Raw genomic sequence first — 17,788 nt, 5'->3', positions numbered from 1 at the left:
AATTTGACCAAAGCTTGTATATGCTTGTAAGGCTAGCCTAACGTACGTAACAAATTAAGTCGAATGACCTAAATTACATTTAAGAATTGAAGGTACAGTACATCACTTTAACTGATTTGTGCAGTCAAAAGGGGTTTTGATCGATTATGAGTTTTGACTGTAACATGTGCATTGTGCATTTGCTAATGGGTGCACACTTGCATACTCACTGAACTATATTTTATCTTAACGGTCGTCCGGTGTAGCCAGTGCTATAAATTAACGACTTACCTACCTAACTAACGGCTTGTAGATAAAACCCTAAATTGGGGAAAAATGGTGAAAAATGCATTTTTGTTATGACACTTCTGATAACCTTGATCTTCGTTTCGTTCTTGCATTGTAATTAAGCACTCAAACTGAAATGAGAAATGAGGGTACCTATTGTTTAAAGCTTTTAACCCAGAAAGGTAGAGGTGTCGATGTCGGTAAATCTTACGAAGTAAAAACAAGTTATTTTTATGCAGAATTTAACCGAAATCGCACCTAATGTTAAGAGTAGGCGCACACCGTTGATTTTTAGTTGGCCGATAGTTGTGCCCGATTTTAAATTGTATGAGGAATCGGCCAAATCGAATCTGCGTAGTGTGCGCACTCCCATACATGCCCATACTGATCAACTGCCCGACTAAACTATCGGCTTACGAAAAATCAACGGTGTGCGCCAACTCTAAGTGAGATGCAGTCTGGGATGGTACATTGTATCTGCCCTGTGAGTGCCTATTCATTCTTGCCTTGAAAAGGTCCGGATTAGTGCTCGGTAAAGACAGCTATCTAATAAAGTATATCTAAAGTTTTATTAATATTGAAATGGACTCTATAAAATATTATTTCACTAAAAGTTTTAAAGTATGTGGTGTCAGAATTCCACAAATTCTACTATACTCGTTTATGGTGTGTCTCATATCAACCGTAAGCCGGAATTGATGTGTAAACAGGACAAATTGTACAAATACTCGTCTCATGAAACTAAATGGGAATACTCGTATTTACAACAAACTTTTTGATATTACGAGTATACACTAAGTATTGTATAATATTTTGTGGCGGAGTTTTGGGCTGACACTGTGTAGGTTTGTTGTCGACACGAAAAGAAGAATATTTTGTTGTCTGTACAAATTAAATAAAAACATTGCTGTTACTGGGTGGACTCATTAAATCTAATCAATATAATATGGAATAAAAGAACCAACTAGTAGTAGAATTCATAAAAACGCTTTTTCTAAATCTTTGATTGGTGAAGTACATGTTACTTTTGCTACATTCACAGACACCCTGTGTAATGTCTTGGTAAATGGAGAGATTTGCAAATATTTAAATAAGTAAGCACATTTAATTTGGCTATTCTTTTCAACCCACCCACTCCAATTTACTCTGTTTTGCATCGTTCTAATAAAACAATAGTCGCGCCGTTTGTAAACTCATAAAATCCTCTTGTTTTTTTAAAGAGCGTTTCCTTTAACAACTAAAAAGGAAGTAATTTAACAGATTGTGAAACGGATCCCCTTTTAGTGAGTTTATTTAAATTTTGCATTTCCTGGTAATGGTTCAGCTTTGTTTAAACAGGTCTATACTTAGTACAGAGTAGGTATGGTTTATACTTAGGGCTTCATTAAGTCACCCTGCAGTCAGTATACCTAATGATTGGATCGCCGACTGTGATTAGGTCAAAAGAAGGGCATATCGTATCAAATGTATCTTGTCTCTATTAACTCTTGAGAGTTTTTCGTCTACAGTCTTTTGAGAACAGTGTGTCCACTGACCCATCATAAAAAAACATTAACAGAAATAACTAGTAAAAAGATAGCTGTATACTATACTATAGGCCTTATTTATCGTCAGCATTAGAGTATTTCTCAAAAAAAATGTACGTAACGAAACGGTAGTAACGAAATAGTAAGGCCATAAGGCTTGTTATACATTGGCGAAATATTGTGAATGCTCTAAATTTATTCAATTCGAAATATTTTTAAGTATGCACCCAAATACGGGGTAATATTAAGGGGTTAGAAATAAAATAAGGGAGTAATCATTAATACTATTTTAATAAAATTATTTTTGTTCCATCATGTTTATCCATTTTGAGTCGTTCTCTGTAAGCTTTTTGCCTTTTGGCATTGGTTTTTGGCGGCATTCCTAAAAAACAAAAGAAGTAATCACATAAAAACGTAATCTAAATGATTTGATTATTTTTTGCTGGTGGCACTTCTGTAAAGCAGATAGTATCCAATCCTTGTTATTGACTCTCTATATTTTTTTTAAATAAATTAAGTAGTCAATATTACTATGCTTAGTCAGGTAATAACAGTATACACTCAGCATTATGTTGTACTTTTTCGTAACGTAACGAAATTCGTAAAAAACGTAACGAAATATTAGACAAAATGAGATCAGAAACAAGTATTTTTTTGATAAAATTTGTTACACCAAATATTAAAGCTTACTAAATGTTCGTACCACACGTATTACAAAAAATGGTTAAATGAAGACTTACCGTTCTATATAAAATCGCTGATTTTACTGCCTGTTACGAAAAAGTAATCCCACAAAACACACACGTTTTCACTAATTTTCGCGATAGATGTAATGGCGGAGACGTCAGGCCAACAGCCATTCAGAGTGCAGCTATTGTTGTCCGTGTAAAATAAATACGGAATTGTTCAGAAACCATGGGAAAGTAGAAATAAATCGTAACTAAAGAGTAAATAACGAAATAGTAAATGAGAGCGACTCATTTTGTTTTTTTGCTTTAAATTGCCAATTCATTATGACACCCCATAGAAAATCAATTTGATACAGAAACTGCGATTACTGTAGAACGATAATACAAAGAAATTTACAATAATTTAGTTACGTATCGCATTTTATGAAACAAAAACACATGAAAAAGCTAGGGTGGCAAACAGGTTTTTGTATGAAAGGTAAAAAAGGACTATTTTTAAAATATCTAAATATTTGGTAATAAGTAGGATTATAGCTATAATTCTTCGTTATCTTAAAGATTAATATTCATCCTTCAAAATTGTGTGTGTGTTTTTTTTTGTGTGATGATTTATAAATATAAAACTTTTGAACTGTTTCAAAGCACACTTTTTTTTTTCAAAATGTACATTTTTTTTGAGAAATACTCATTAACAAAGTAGTCTTGAAAACTATCAAAGAAGACTATTTCAAGCTATACTCTACCGGATCTGAGAAAATTCCGATTTTTAAATTTTCTTTTATGATGTGCTTTGCTTAACGAGGAGTAAAGAAGGCTTATGGGAAGATTGAGAGCGGAGGATTGGGATTATAAATGAAAATAATCAACATTTCAACAACAAGTTTAGTTACCTACAGTAAGTTATGTAGGTAAGTAGTGAGTGTAAGGTTACCAACATAGCTGGGCATTAACTCGTTAATCCGTTAATCGTTAATTAACGAAGTTAACATTTCTATTAACGGATTAACTTTTAAGTTAACTTTAAAAAATGTTAACGGACTCGTTAACTTCCGTTAAATTTTCCTAAGTCCGTTAATCCGTTAATCCAGTACCTACTATTTACCAAAAGCACGCTGAAAAACGCTAGAAAAACGCGTTCTAACCAGATCACTAACGACACTTGTAAGTAGGTATGTGTGGGACAACTCTTGCAACTGAATTTAAGACCAGTTTTCCTCAACCGATTGAGCTGAAATTTGGTATACTTATGTAAGTACGATGACAATGCAATGTTATGGTACCATTGAGCTGGTCTGATGATGTAGTCATGAGGTGGCCATAGGAACTCCTAAATGAAACGGCGGCATCGCATCGAATTTGGGTTCGTTGGATTTGTCTTTTCGAGCACTTTAGTACTAGATGATGTTCAGGGTCCTGATGATGGAGTCAGGAGGTGGCCATAGGAATTCCTAAACGAAACGGTGGAAACTTATCGAGTTTGGGTTTGCTGGATTTGTCTTTTCGAGCACTTTGGTGCTAAATTGTATTGTAATTGAACCAAGGCTCTGAGATTGAGATACTACTAAAAAGTGTAAAATAAAATTATAATAATTAAAAAACTTTTTTAAAAACAAGCTTTTATTCTGAAATGCAGTTGTACTACAACGAAAAAAAAAATAATTGTACTTATGCAAGGTTCAAATAATTTCGAAAGCTTGTAGCGCAAACAAAAAAACCGGCCAAGTGCGTGTCGGATTTTTTTTTTTAATTTAAGTTATTAATGTATGAAAAATTACGCGGTAATACGCGGTTTACGATTTACAAGGTATTAAAAAAAAACAACTTACTAGATCTCGTTCAAAACAATTTTCGTTGGTAGTTTTTATAGTAATGTACATCATGTTTTTTTTAGATTTTTCATTTTCTTATTTTAGAAGTTAGAGAGGGGGGAAAACCAACTTTTTTCCACTTTAGAAGCGTCTGTCACTCAAACTATTCGATTAGAAAAAAAGTATTTTAGAAACCTCAATATCATTTTTGAAGACCTATCCATAGATACCCCACACGTATGTTTGATGAAAAAAAAATTTTGAGTTTCAGTTCTAAGTATGGGGAGCCCCCAATATTTATTATTATTTTTTTATTTTTGCATCAGAATCTTAATGCGGTTCACAGAATACATCTACCTACCAAGTTTCAACAGTATAGCTCTTATAGTTTCGGAAAAAAATGGCTGTGACATACGGACGGACAGACAGACATGACGAATCTATAAGGATTCCGTTTTTTGTCATTTGGCTACGGAACCCTAAAAAAGAGGAATAAATTCCATGCGCGATACAAGCTTTCGAAATTATTCGAACCTTGCATACAATGATTTTTTTCGTTTTATTATCATGTGTTAACGGATTAACGATTAACGTTAACTTGCGTTAAATCTTGTGAAATGTAACGTTTTAACGTTTAACGAAGTTAATTTTTTTATTAACGGTTTAACGATTAACGAAGTTAACTATTTGATTAACGGTGCCCAGCTATGGTTACCAATATACATAAGGAGCTTTTAATAAGATTTAACGAGAAGGCAGGTACGTACCTACATACTCAATATTCTGCATACTGGAATAGAATAAATAAATATGCAAGTCACGTTCATTAATACAATTATGTAGGTTACTAACACTGTGTCGATTTTCTCTACTTCTGTCATTGAAGTATGTTATACACGTGACTAGTGGTAGAGTTGGGACATGTAAAGTGCTCTTTAAAAGTCTACTTATAGAAGATAAACGAATTTTATGAATTTTGTAGCCAACTTGATAGAGCGGAAACGAAACCCCATAACAAAATTGCTTTCGTAACGGACACTTGGTTTACTTTATTATCATCAAACAAATCTTCGCGCCTAATCTCTTCTCTACATTATCGTCGCCCATAAAAAGAATACAGCTCCTCGTAAACTATAAACATGTGATTCCACCAAGTTCCCGGCCTTCTACACGATAGGTTGGCCCATTTTCGCCCATTTATTGGTTGGCATTTATGTCAAGGAGTAAGTTGTATCATTATGGTCTGATTTGTCGAACATTGACGACTCAGTTTAAATGGCTGGTGTAACAGCACTAAAGAAACTTATGTAAAATAAATACAAATATTTTTGGCAACGTTTTTATTTTCTTAGCAAAGTTATGAGTATTTTACTTTTTCTTGTCGTGTCGACAGCAAATCTACTTACACAGTGTCTGCCCAAAACTCCGCTACAAGAGTAGGTATGTATAGTCATTAAGTCTTCCTGCGTGCAGTTGTTTGGGCGCGCAAGGCACGACATCATGTGCTTCGTCTGTCGACGGGGGAACAAAACTACACTTGCACTCCAAGTTTGAGCCATCCAAGAATCCCCACTTCAACATATTGTCCTTACTACGGTCGACCTGCGACCGATGTATTTTACTGTTAAACTTTGAGCCGTGGTTACCGAAAAATATATCATATCAAAGCTTAAAGCAAACTTAGCGGCGCACTGTGGCAGACGAGGCGAAGAAGATCGGCAAGACTTGGAGCGAGATCAAACGCGAAGCTCAAGACCAAATGCGATGGAGGACTGTTGTGGACGCCCTCTGCCCCATCTAGGGGACATAGGACCTTAAGTCAAGTAAGTCAAAGCTTAAAGATGCAATTTTTAATACTTGGTAACTAAATAAAGAATCTAAGAAAGTTACGGAAACATTTCTGAAGATCTTGAATGCTGCGGCAAAAGTGATAAAGTTCAACTGGCTGTAATTGTTGGTTTAAATTAAATAGGTACACATTGTGTTGGTACTATACATATGTATTTATAAGGACAAGGACCTAATGGGCTAATGATAATTTTCTTTGTGTGCAGAATGGGCGAGTCAACCCAAGGGGGCGGTTCGTTACGCATTAAAGAGCTTACGGCGTCCCATGGACAATTTGATAGCTTTATGTTGACACAACACACGCTTGTTTGCTGAGGAAAATAAATGAACAATTTCCTTTTGAAAACAAAAAAATTCCAAGGATTTCATGCCAAAACTAATTGAGGTATAAATTGAATTACAGCGCCCAAAATACAATATTTGCTGTTTTTGCTTTTTAAGGATAAATAAAAGGTTATCAGCTTATCAGGACAGAACTCATCATCGTGTATAATTCGTACTGGTTGTGCTACTTATTGGGACACATTATTATTTCGGCAGCTTTTCTGAATATGAGATAAGCTTTCTCACGATTATAATCTTCAGTTTGACTAGGTACACAGCTTGCTTCGCTGTGTATTCCGTCCGTAGCAATATCAAATCCGATTATACAGCGTTCGATTCCTGTCATGTTCTATACAAGCATGAACCTAAGTTTGCACTGTAGTGTATTGTAGTGAACTGCTGAACACATCTGTTCCATTGTGTTTGGCCTTACATAACCTATTCTCTGTATACTTACGCGAAATGTTTAAACTTCTCAGAAATTCAATAAAACATGAGAATTGAAGTTTAAGTTCAAATTATACAATTTGCTTACGCTACCAAGAATGCAGTAGTACAATTTATGCTTATTTGTTGTACACTAATATACCTATAAGTATGTTTGAAGTTAAAAAAATAATTATTAATTACTTCTCTACGTCCGGGAAAAATTGTACCTGTACTCAGAGCTTTTCAAGCCAAGGCATGCACAAAGAGACTATCAATGAACTCGATTTTCCATTATGAAAATTAAGTCCATAAATGTATAATTAAGGCATTTTTAAATTAAAATGGGTATTTTATATTTACGTGATGCTCTTACTATTACTTTTACTTTATTATTAGAAATTATTTATGTTCTAGATATAGAAAATAGATGATTTCTAATATTAAAGTAAAAACTCATTTGCATCCGATATAGAAGCGCCGCTAATCAATCACAAAAGTACCTAATTAGGCTTATCTTTATCATTTGCCAAAAATTCAGCCCCAGCAATTTCACCTGCCCCAGTAATCCTATTGAATGGGGCGCCTTTTTCGTCATTTCCCATATCATCGCTTCCCGTTCGGACTTTCACATAAATATCAGTTTTCACGGGACCCGGGTTTATTAACCCCTTCCTGTGCTAAATCTACTGCTGCACTTCGAGGAAATGGTCTAATCCAGCTTGAGGAGCAGTAAACTAAAGTTTCATATTGTGTAAGGGTTAAGGGTAAAATATTCACTTGGTTAGTTTTAATCAGGTTTTTATGTAAAGACCTAATGTACGTTAAAAATTAATGACAACTGATAGTAGGTTATGATGAGTCTCCTAGATAGAGCACAAATATCTACCTACTATGTAGAGGTATTTTTTACGAGAAATTACTCGTACTTTAAATAGAGTGTGGTGCACACCTGTGTGATAATAGGTACGACATTCATTAATAAACAAAATAATCAAAGCTTATTAATTAGCAAATCAACTAACCAAACTACCTAACCTCGTAATCATTACGCTTTTAAACTAAGCCAGTATTTTTACCCAAACATACGCTTGATTATGTTTTATTCAAAAAACAAGCCCGTCTCAAGCAGTGAACACAAGAGAGGCATTATTACGTAACTCAACTCAAACTTTCAGTCAGCAAAATGTTGCCCTGAGCAGATTGTTCCTCGCTCGCAAGTTTTCTTATGACATCGAAGTAATATCGTGTTTCAAAGCTTATGAGTACAGAAAATGCATTTTATCAGTTAAGAAATAACGTAATATGGGAACTTTGTGCTCAACTTATGTGTGGAAATAGTTTTCCAGAGTAGAGCCTTGGTATTCAATTATCTACTTTTCAAGTTCAGTCAACCTCATTTTTATTGGGCGTTCAGTCAGCTTAATCCAATTCAGCTACATTTCAGTACGTAGGTATTTAGGTACAATATGTATTAGACAAATTATTCCCCTTTTTCTGTGAAGGAGGATTGGCGACGGATTGTTAAGCTTGCCACCAAACCTAGTGTAACATCCACGACCGCACTCCCAAGAGTGTAGCGACCCCTTTTCCGAATCAATAGGTACTATCCGGATGTTTTAACTTAACCCTTTCATGATCAATTCATTAACGTAATATAGTATTATTATTTCTTTAATCCTTACAACCCTTTTAACCACTAGAACATGTTAAACATGTTACACATTAATGTAATGTAATTATACAACATCCACCCCAAAACAAGGTTCTATTTAATAAACGTAATGGGCGGAAATTTCACTTATCTGCGAGAAGAAAAGGTACGTCATGTTCCTTGGACAGAGTATACGAGTACCCTCCAAGTTGTAGAACAAGGAAATTTAATTACTGCGCTGAGGGAGAAATTCAGTTTATAATAATATTCGGAGCATTTTGAGCCACGGCTTGTGCACAAAGAGATTTCATTTTGTCCGCTAGCTGGCGTTATGCGGATGTGGAGTAAGAGGGTTACGAGACGAGGCGCATCAAGCCTTTCAGTCGGGCTAGGAACTTTTACTTTGAACTTTATTTAATGTAAACACTATTAGAATGTCCCTTTTCAGGCCACGCTTTCGGGTTCGATTCCGGCCTTAGGCAGTTCGTTTTTTTTCAAGTTGTTTATTTAAAATTTTGTTTGATAAGCGACTCTAAATCGCTAACAAATTTTAATAACGCAAACGCTATACACGTCCAAGTTTAGTACCACCACCACCGCTCTAGGTCAAAATATTAGTTTACTGAGAATAAATGGCGGAAGAAACTCAGTCATCTTTATCAGTCTTTAAATACAGTTCCACAAATGTTTGCGGTAAGTACTTTATAAAACTTTTTCCTAACAATGAACTACTTTAATGCCTTTGAGTAGCCTGACGTTTATAGTATCATATATCTTACGAGTAGATACTAGTCATTGGTTCGCAACTGTATTTTGACAGCATAAAGTTCAAATTGATTGAGGTTAAACATAACCAGAGCCTGGTTGAGGGTTAAACTAGTAATTCAGCAATATGCCCAACCATACCCAGTTCCAACTAAATTAATTTCAGTTAGAATTACATAGTTTTGTACTGGGATTGCGTATTCATTCATATCAGAAGCAACTATGATAAATAACTTCGAGTCAAGTCCTTTGTGTGACCAAAGCTCCAAAGTGTAATCTATATAAATAAAAATGAATTGATGTTCGTTAGTCTGATTAAAACTCGAGAACGGCTGGGCCGATTGAGCTGATTTTGGTTTTAAAATGTTTGTCGTAGTCCAGGGTAGGTCTAAACGGTGAGCAAATACGCGCGCGATATTGTTTTTCTGTGACAGACAAAATTCCACGCGGGCGAAGCCGCGGGCGGAAAGCTAGTCACACAATATAATATTTAATTTTAGGAAGGGATTTTTTCAAATGTAAAAAGATAACTACTCGTATATTTTGTTGATCTTAATTAATATACATCCAGGGTTAATTAGTGGAGCAATATTGGGATCGCAAAAAACATTTTACATAAAATTCCAATTATTATAATATTAATAAAAGGCTTTCACGAAAATGTACCTATTGTGTGTGGTTAATAATTTTCGCAACAGATATTGATAAGAATTATTTCAAAGGTTTCCACGACGTATTGTTTTCAGCATGTGAAAACTCTAATGAAAATCCGATCAAGTGCGAGTCGGGCGACGACGACAGTAGGTACAAGACAGAACATAACACTTTTATTCTATGCCTATAGGCATAACTACTTTCGTAAATAGAGTTCAGTACAGCTTTACCCCAGGCTTTAGACTTTAATGTAATCCTACTAATATTATAAATGCGAAAGTTTGGATGTATGGATGTTTGTTACTCTTTACGCAAAAACTACTAAACAGATTTTGATGAAACTTTACACTATTATTGTTTTGTAACCCAGAATAACATATAGGCTATAATTTATGACGATCTGTGACAAACGAAATTTCACGCGGGTGAAGCCGCGGGCAAAAGCTAGTCTTGACTACTTACTTGTTAACATAATCACAATTTATAGGCTAGCTCAAACAATATGAAATGAGAATCTAAAAGTTTTAATAGCAACGAACCTGTATGCGACATAATTAAAATTCACAGCAACATAAATAATGATCTTCATTATAATGATATTGGATTCCCGGAATCGCTTGATGGCTTTAATTTAATCATGCTTTTCTATGGTCCAATTTCAGTACCGGCTGAAACATTGTGGGTTGCATTAAAAACAATCACTTAATGATACATTGGTTAATTTAATTGTCTGTAAATACAATTGAAAATGAATTTCTATTCAGCCTTTTCAAACGAAATATAATATTTACCGTGAATGTGAGGTTTACCCTGAACTGTTTTAAAACAGACCGAAAATAAACTGTAAATAAGGAGTGTTAATGTTAATGCTTCAAAATATGGATATTGCATATGAGTAATTAAAAAAGTAGATACCATTTTAATTACTCGTACAATGCTGTCTAACATTGTACTATGATTACTACGAAGTAAACTCGAAATTAATTTCGCCTGCAGCATGAATTCTCCGTGATTGCGTATCACGAAGCTTTAGTCAGGATTTTGTCATTTAAATATGTTAGTTTCCTATAATACATACCATTAATTTTGCACAGCTTCACACTCACCATTATTATATCATAATATAGTAACTTTGATGATCCTCCAATCTAAACTAAGTAAATTACTCGTGTATTGAAAAATAAATTACCTATTTCGCCAATAAAAATAAAATAAATGTTATAATAGTTAATTGTAAAATAGTTTTTTTTAAACTTAACAAGTAGCTACAGTACAGATTATGGAATTATTCTATTTTTTTTTCCAGCGAAGCAGCAAGCCATGGTTCATTGAATGGCATTGAATTAGCAGATTAAAATGACCTGTTACGAACGGTATAAAATACCTATTCACACGTTTTGGAATGGAGAAGGTACACAATAATGTCGCACAATGTGAACGCAACCTTATAGTAAAAAATAAAAATATTATCTGTGGCCTATAGTCAAGGCTGCTTGTCTTGGCGCCTTGGCATATTTGTTTTATAGTAAGAATATTTCACTCAGTCCTTGGTCAAGGTTACTATGGGAGTGGAAGAAAGTAGGGTATGTTATTAATAAAATATGCGTGGGCATGCGACGGGTGCAAGTAAATAACATACTATGTTTATAATCTTAGAAATACTCGTACTAGGTTGCCATAGTTAAAGCATACTTTAGATGCAAGCCTCACAATTTTCAGCGATTTAAGTAACACTTTTTTGTATTGGGACTGCCTGAATTCAAAAAAGTATTCAAGAGTAAGAGAAAAGTTTATTATTATTCCACAACATTCCCCCGCTAACTTTAGTTCAAGAAAGTTAGATACGATCCTATACTATTCTAATTAAATTCAATCATGAATATAAAATTATTATCATGTTAATAACTAAGCGAAGTTATTTTCATAATTATCTTCGAAACAACAAGTTTAATGAGTTCAAGGCAACTTGTGTTACAGACTACAAAGCCTTACATTGTAGCATCTCAACACAAACTTAGTTTAAACTAACTTCAAACAGCTAGAATGTTCTTTCTGAGAGTAGGTATACATTTTAACGGCTAACATTAAAAATACTTATTTAAGTTAAATGCTGCTCTTGGATAAACCTTACAATGGCAATTGCAACGTAATTTTTAAGCACCGCCTACTCTCATATTGGCCCAAAAGTTGACTAGAAGAGAATATCATATGGCATAAAGTTCCCCTTTTATATTCTGTGCAATAAAGTTTTAAATAAATAACCCGCTTGACTTTCTTTAAAACTTTAGATCGTCAAACTAAGCGAAGGATCAGACTACAGTATCACAATGACATGCTAAGTAAATCGCTAGAGGCATTAGAATGCATGATAGCACACGTTAGGAGCAAGCTAAATAATATGCAAGCGCTGCCGGGATATTAACTAACCCAGGGGAATAGAGGACTAACTAAAATCTGTTTTGGTATTATACTTACTTTGGTGGAACGGTAACTGGAAATATGTTTTTATATCAAAAAACGAGACTATTTGCTTTAGGAGCAAGCTGAATAATAGTCAGTCGAAAAATTTGTGTTATGCCCGTTTTCACCATCAATCCCTATTTTTTAAGTGACCCCTATGAAAACAAAATGCCTGTTATGTGTCACCATAGGGGTCACTTTAAAATTAAGGGATTAATGGTGAAAACGGGCATTAGACTATCAAGCGCTGCCTCGGTATTAACTAGCCCAGGGGAATAAAGAACTAACTGAAATCTGTTTTGGGATTATACTTACTTTGGTGGAACGGTAACTGGAAACTTATATGTTTTTATGTCAAAAAAACCACCACAAGTGCAAGCTCAATAGTCAAAGTCAAAATTTCTTTAGACTATCAAGCGCTCTGCCTGGGTTTTTAACTAATTCAGGGGAATAAAGGTCGAATTAAAATCTGTTTTGGGATTATACTTTGGTGGAACGGTAACTGGAAACTGACAAACAATCGTAGTTTGCTTGCAGAAATAAAATCCGTGTATCCCTCTGGGAAATACGGGGAAATGAGATTGACACGGAGTTTTCTTTCGGTTTAGGAGTTTTCATATTATCTCTCACAATCATTTTTGTCTCTATAGACATAGTTGTATTGTGCCCTGTGTAACTAAGTTTGTTTTTTATTATCATCATTTACAGCAGTCTTTCCCAAAGTGGGCGATAACGCCCCCTTGTGGGCGCTGCAGGCTTAAAGGGGGGCGGTAAGAGACCCAGAAAAAAAATCAGGACGTTGTGTAGAGGCTTGGGAGGCGTCATCTACTAGGAGGACTCTTAGACATCGACTGAGCTCGACTCTTGACTACAAAAATGGGGGGCGCTAAAAAATAATGTATTCTCAAAGTGGGCAGTAGACTAAATAAGTTTGGGAACCACTGATTTACAGCATCCATCAGCCATCCATGACCATCAGGCCAAGAGGTCGACCGCGGTCTACCGGTCGACCGCGAAGGCGATTTTGGTAGCCCGCGAAAGTTAAATAAACTGAACTTATTTTAAAATGTACTATTCGCGCGAAGAACACTATATATCTAACTATAAATATAGGTTCTCACACGCTTCGGTCGGTCGTAACGTGGTACATAGTATTGTTGCTGCTAAAATGTTTTATTTCACTCTTCTAAACTCTACCTTGCAGTCAACCGCAAGAAATATTTTCGAGCATAAGTAGACCTCACAGGTCAAAAGTTTGGCCACCCCTGATTTACAGTTACATTGGTTGGGGTTGGGACTGACACTTAACCATGTGGATATAAGCCCAAAATTGAAATTATTTATATTTTAATTTAGTTAAATCAATTTTGAAAGATTATTAAAGAAATAGGGAAACATCTACGGAGCCCTTTAAACAAATCCTTAGCTTGTGCCTTACTTAATGTTTAATATTATCAGAACCTGTAATACTTCCGGTCGTATCAATCATTATTCAGTTGCTATGGTGCATATCCTTCGTTAACACTTTGTCATGTTCTATTTTTAGGAAGGACAATTGCTTCCCGTCTATCAACACATTACATCAGAATGTCAATCAGCTTAATGTTTTTCGTTCTAGCTGCTTTAATGGCTAAATATAAGTGCTATAAAAATGTCAATCGTGATGTAATAAAACGATTACTTAAAACGTTTCTAAAAAATTACTACCTATGTTAATACATTTTCTATACGAGTGTAAATAAAGGTTAATATTGCTTATGAAGAATCTAAAATAAGAAAGTAATAAGAGCGATATACAAGAAACACAATGGCAAAAGATATGAACGCTGTCGAACGGCTGCGACTTCGTACGTTAGAGTTAATTTTATTAACATTTCGGTAAACTTTTCAACCATTTCGCATAATCCGTCGGTTGTGTTAAACAGGATACTTGCGACCTAATACTATAGAAATGCTGAACTGTAGACACAGCGTTAATTTTACTTTGAAGAAGATTATCTATTTCTCTATCTAAAATTCGTGCATTACGTTACATTAGCTTACATAAGAACACCTTTTCTCAATTTACATTTGTCATCTACTACTTATGCACTAGAAATTCACACACTATGATGATCTGATTCATTTCGTTGCGTTTCATTCGTTTCAACTTATTAGGTTGTATAAGTAAGTAACCTAAGTAATGCGTGTATTAGCAATCAGCTCTAAGACTATGAGCAAATGTTTAGGTTTAAAATTAGTTAGTAATAAAGTTTAACGTTTCGATAGAAGTGATTTTTCTTCGCTCGGTTTACTTTCGTTTCTACAAGCGTTAGCGCAACTGGATAAGTATCTTGTGTTCGTGCTAGCCCCAGAAGGACATTAAAGCACTTTTACGGGATACGTTGCTTTGTTTGGGCATTGTTTTACTTTGTTTTTTATTTGATACCGCAACAACTTTGTGTATTTTAAGAGCAGCCATTTACTTTGAAATAGCTAAGGAGTAAGAGCAACGTCGATTAAATGTTCTGAGATTTAAATTGTATCGATCTTTCCAATTTATTTCATGCCTTGAGGCACTGATTAAAGAAACTCCTTTTTTTAGATTCTTTTCAGTAAACAATTAAGAGCTTGAATAATACTTATTTAGACTTAACCACTAAGTTATACAGGAAGCTTATTTTACTCTTAGGACTTCTATGACTACAAGTGGCAAAAAGAAATCCTTTCTAACAATTTCAATACGGAAGATGAAGATAGAAGACAGATAGATAGGTATTAAGGTCAGATAGAAATGGAAGCACATCACCAGGAGAGCTACCCTCAGAGATGACATCGAACACCCCACCGTGTATCTCGATAACCACGACCTCTCTGACAAGAGTGCCCGACTAAAAAGAAGAAGAATACCTACGATAAATGAAGACCGTTGGTTTTAAGTGCAATTTAAGTATTATTCTCTAGAATTTATTAGAGTTTTCAGAAAATATCATTTCATAGGATTACCATCCTTTTCTTCCGTGGATACATGTAAATGTAAAGATATCTACCTAATGTTCCCTTACAATATTCACTCGATCTATAATTCAAACGTTAGTGCCACCACCTGATGCGGGGATCTTCATCGTATTTTATTTCGCACATTCCCTTCAATCTGGGGTAATTTTTCGTTATTTCCTTTTACATTTGTCTTTGTTCATTCATGATTTATAACATCCACGTAGTTGAATAAAGGGACATTCTTTGGTTCAAAATGTACAATGCGACCTGTGATACTGTTTAATTTTCATTGAAAATGACCGTAGTAGGTACCTTTTTGGATTTATTGGATGAGATTTCAGGCTTTTATGACATCTGCAAGCAAAGCTCTGGTGGACTGTTCTCATAGGAGACAGCTCAATTACGTCAAAACTTTTTAGGTGTACAGCTGTTATCGTCTGTTCTTATACCATACTCATTGTATGAAAGTTGAAGAATTTATTTCTTTTTTTCTTTCTTTATTACTTTATTGCGGTAAATGTGGTACAAAATGGTAATATAATTAAGGTACTCGTACTGCACTAAAGATGATGTTGTCTGATAATGAGCCTGTTCCTACAGGACCTGCTTATCGGAAGCCAGGAAAAGAGGAATAAAACAGTTCGCAACCGTCCAAATCTGATGATAGGTATGCGAAATGATGGATGGCTCTAAGATACAAAACTGAAATGAAAAATTAGGTTATTACTTACACGGACGAAGTTCCAAAAAAAGTAATTTTTAGGCTCATAAATCGTCCACAAAACGTTGTATCCTGCTAAAGTATTCCATATTCTAGCATCCTTCGTAAACTTTCGTGGAATTAACTGTTTCCTGGAAAATTAATCCGCCATTTTGCAACGAAGACTCCGCAATAAATATTTTTAATATCCGTAATCTGACAACACCGTAAATTGCGCCAGAAGTGGACGGGAAACAACGGCCACGGGTCTGGTGTTTTTACTTTAATGTTTACGTCGACGGGTATCTAGTAACTCCGTTTCTTCTGTTTCCCTTCTTTCGGGGAAGTTTTTGTTGTTCTTTCTGTGATGATTTGATTATGTAGGGACTCGTAGTTATTAAAATTTTCAAGCTTTAAGAGTCGCATCTCAAACTAAAAACAAGTTCTAAATAAGCTCGCTCCTATTGTAGTACGGTAATCATAACTTTTTAATGTTGTCTATCCAATAAAAAACGCAATAATTGGCCAAGTGCGTGTCATGTCACGCGCAGTGTAGGGTTCCGTAGTTGTCCGTCGTTACCACAATATATTTTAGAAGCAAGCAATTTCTTCATCTAAAGTCACTTTTAATATTTTTAATAGGTAAGAAATTTTATAATACATGAGTTAAACTTATCAGGACTACGGAACCCTAAAAAAGGTATCGAAGGATCGGATAAGTCCCTATCCGTTACATGTGAGACTAATATTTCAATTAGGTGGATAAATTCATTTTGTCTGAAGTTTCCAACTCATGCCGAACGCACGACTGCTTTTTCCGCTGACCTAATTGATGATATTTAGTTCAATGGAGATCACTGAAATTTATTTTTACAAGTAAGTATTGCTTCTTTGTACATTATGCCTCTACAGCGAGTTATTTCTGGCAACAAGACTGATCTGATGAGTCTTTGCCATTGGTTTCAAGTGTTCGTCGCAGCATTTATTTAATTATTTTGTTTCAGATTTAATTCGAATTATTCTTAGTATCTACATGCAAAAAACAGCCAAATTATTATTAGGGCAGTATATTTTAGTTAACTGATGAAACACAGAAGCGTAGTCTGTAAAGTGTAAACTTAGTTCTGAAAATGGTTCTGAAACGGCAGAAGAGTACTTGCGCTGAAGGAGGCCGTTGTTCCCGCCAACTTTCACTTCACTGAAATCTTTCCCATTTTGTTACGCTCTCGTACTTTAACACCGGGTTAATACAGTTTAAAAAAGTTTGGAAAACTATCTGAAATAGTTCCTGTGAATATTGTTCAACAATATAAATATTTTTGGAATGTTTCTGGTAGGTAACCTACCTACTAAGTTGTAAAAAAAAATGTTTCCATTTTGTTAAGCTCATATTTTATTGTAGTCCGGAAAATGATATGATATGTCCGGAATTTTTTAAATTTTCTGACGTACCTACTTAATCGCCATGAGTGACGTCACTATTATGAAATTCTGCTTCATGCATCATTTTTGGGTTTTACAAAGGTTGACGCGACCTGCCGCGTTTTTCCGTTACGGAAGTCCTTTCTCTAGTTTCCCGGCTTCATGCACATAACAGTGGCACTGCCATGTTATGTAGTTACGTAATAAGAATTTCCAAAAGAGGCTGTATCTTTGAAGAGATTTTTGTTAAAGAAACAAGCATTGTA

At 34.9% G+C, this 17,788-nt stretch overlaps 1 protein-coding gene across 1 annotated transcript in view; it reads right to left on the bottom strand.

Moving 5' to 3' along the window:
* LOC135078634 (probable G-protein coupled receptor CG31760) overlaps nucleotides 1-17,788 on the bottom strand; it is an 86,329-nt gene that overhangs the window by 45,050 nt on the left and 23,491 nt on the right. The window lies entirely within an intron of this gene.

This window comes from Ostrinia nubilalis, chromosome 15 (genome assembly GCF_963855985.1).
Source record: "Ostrinia nubilalis chromosome 15, ilOstNubi1.1, whole genome shotgun sequence".
Classification (NCBI taxonomy): Eukaryota; Metazoa; Arthropoda; class Insecta; order Lepidoptera; family Crambidae; genus Ostrinia; species Ostrinia nubilalis.
Note: the sequence above shows the minus strand (reverse complement) of the source record. Positions and strands in the feature narration are given on the sequence as shown.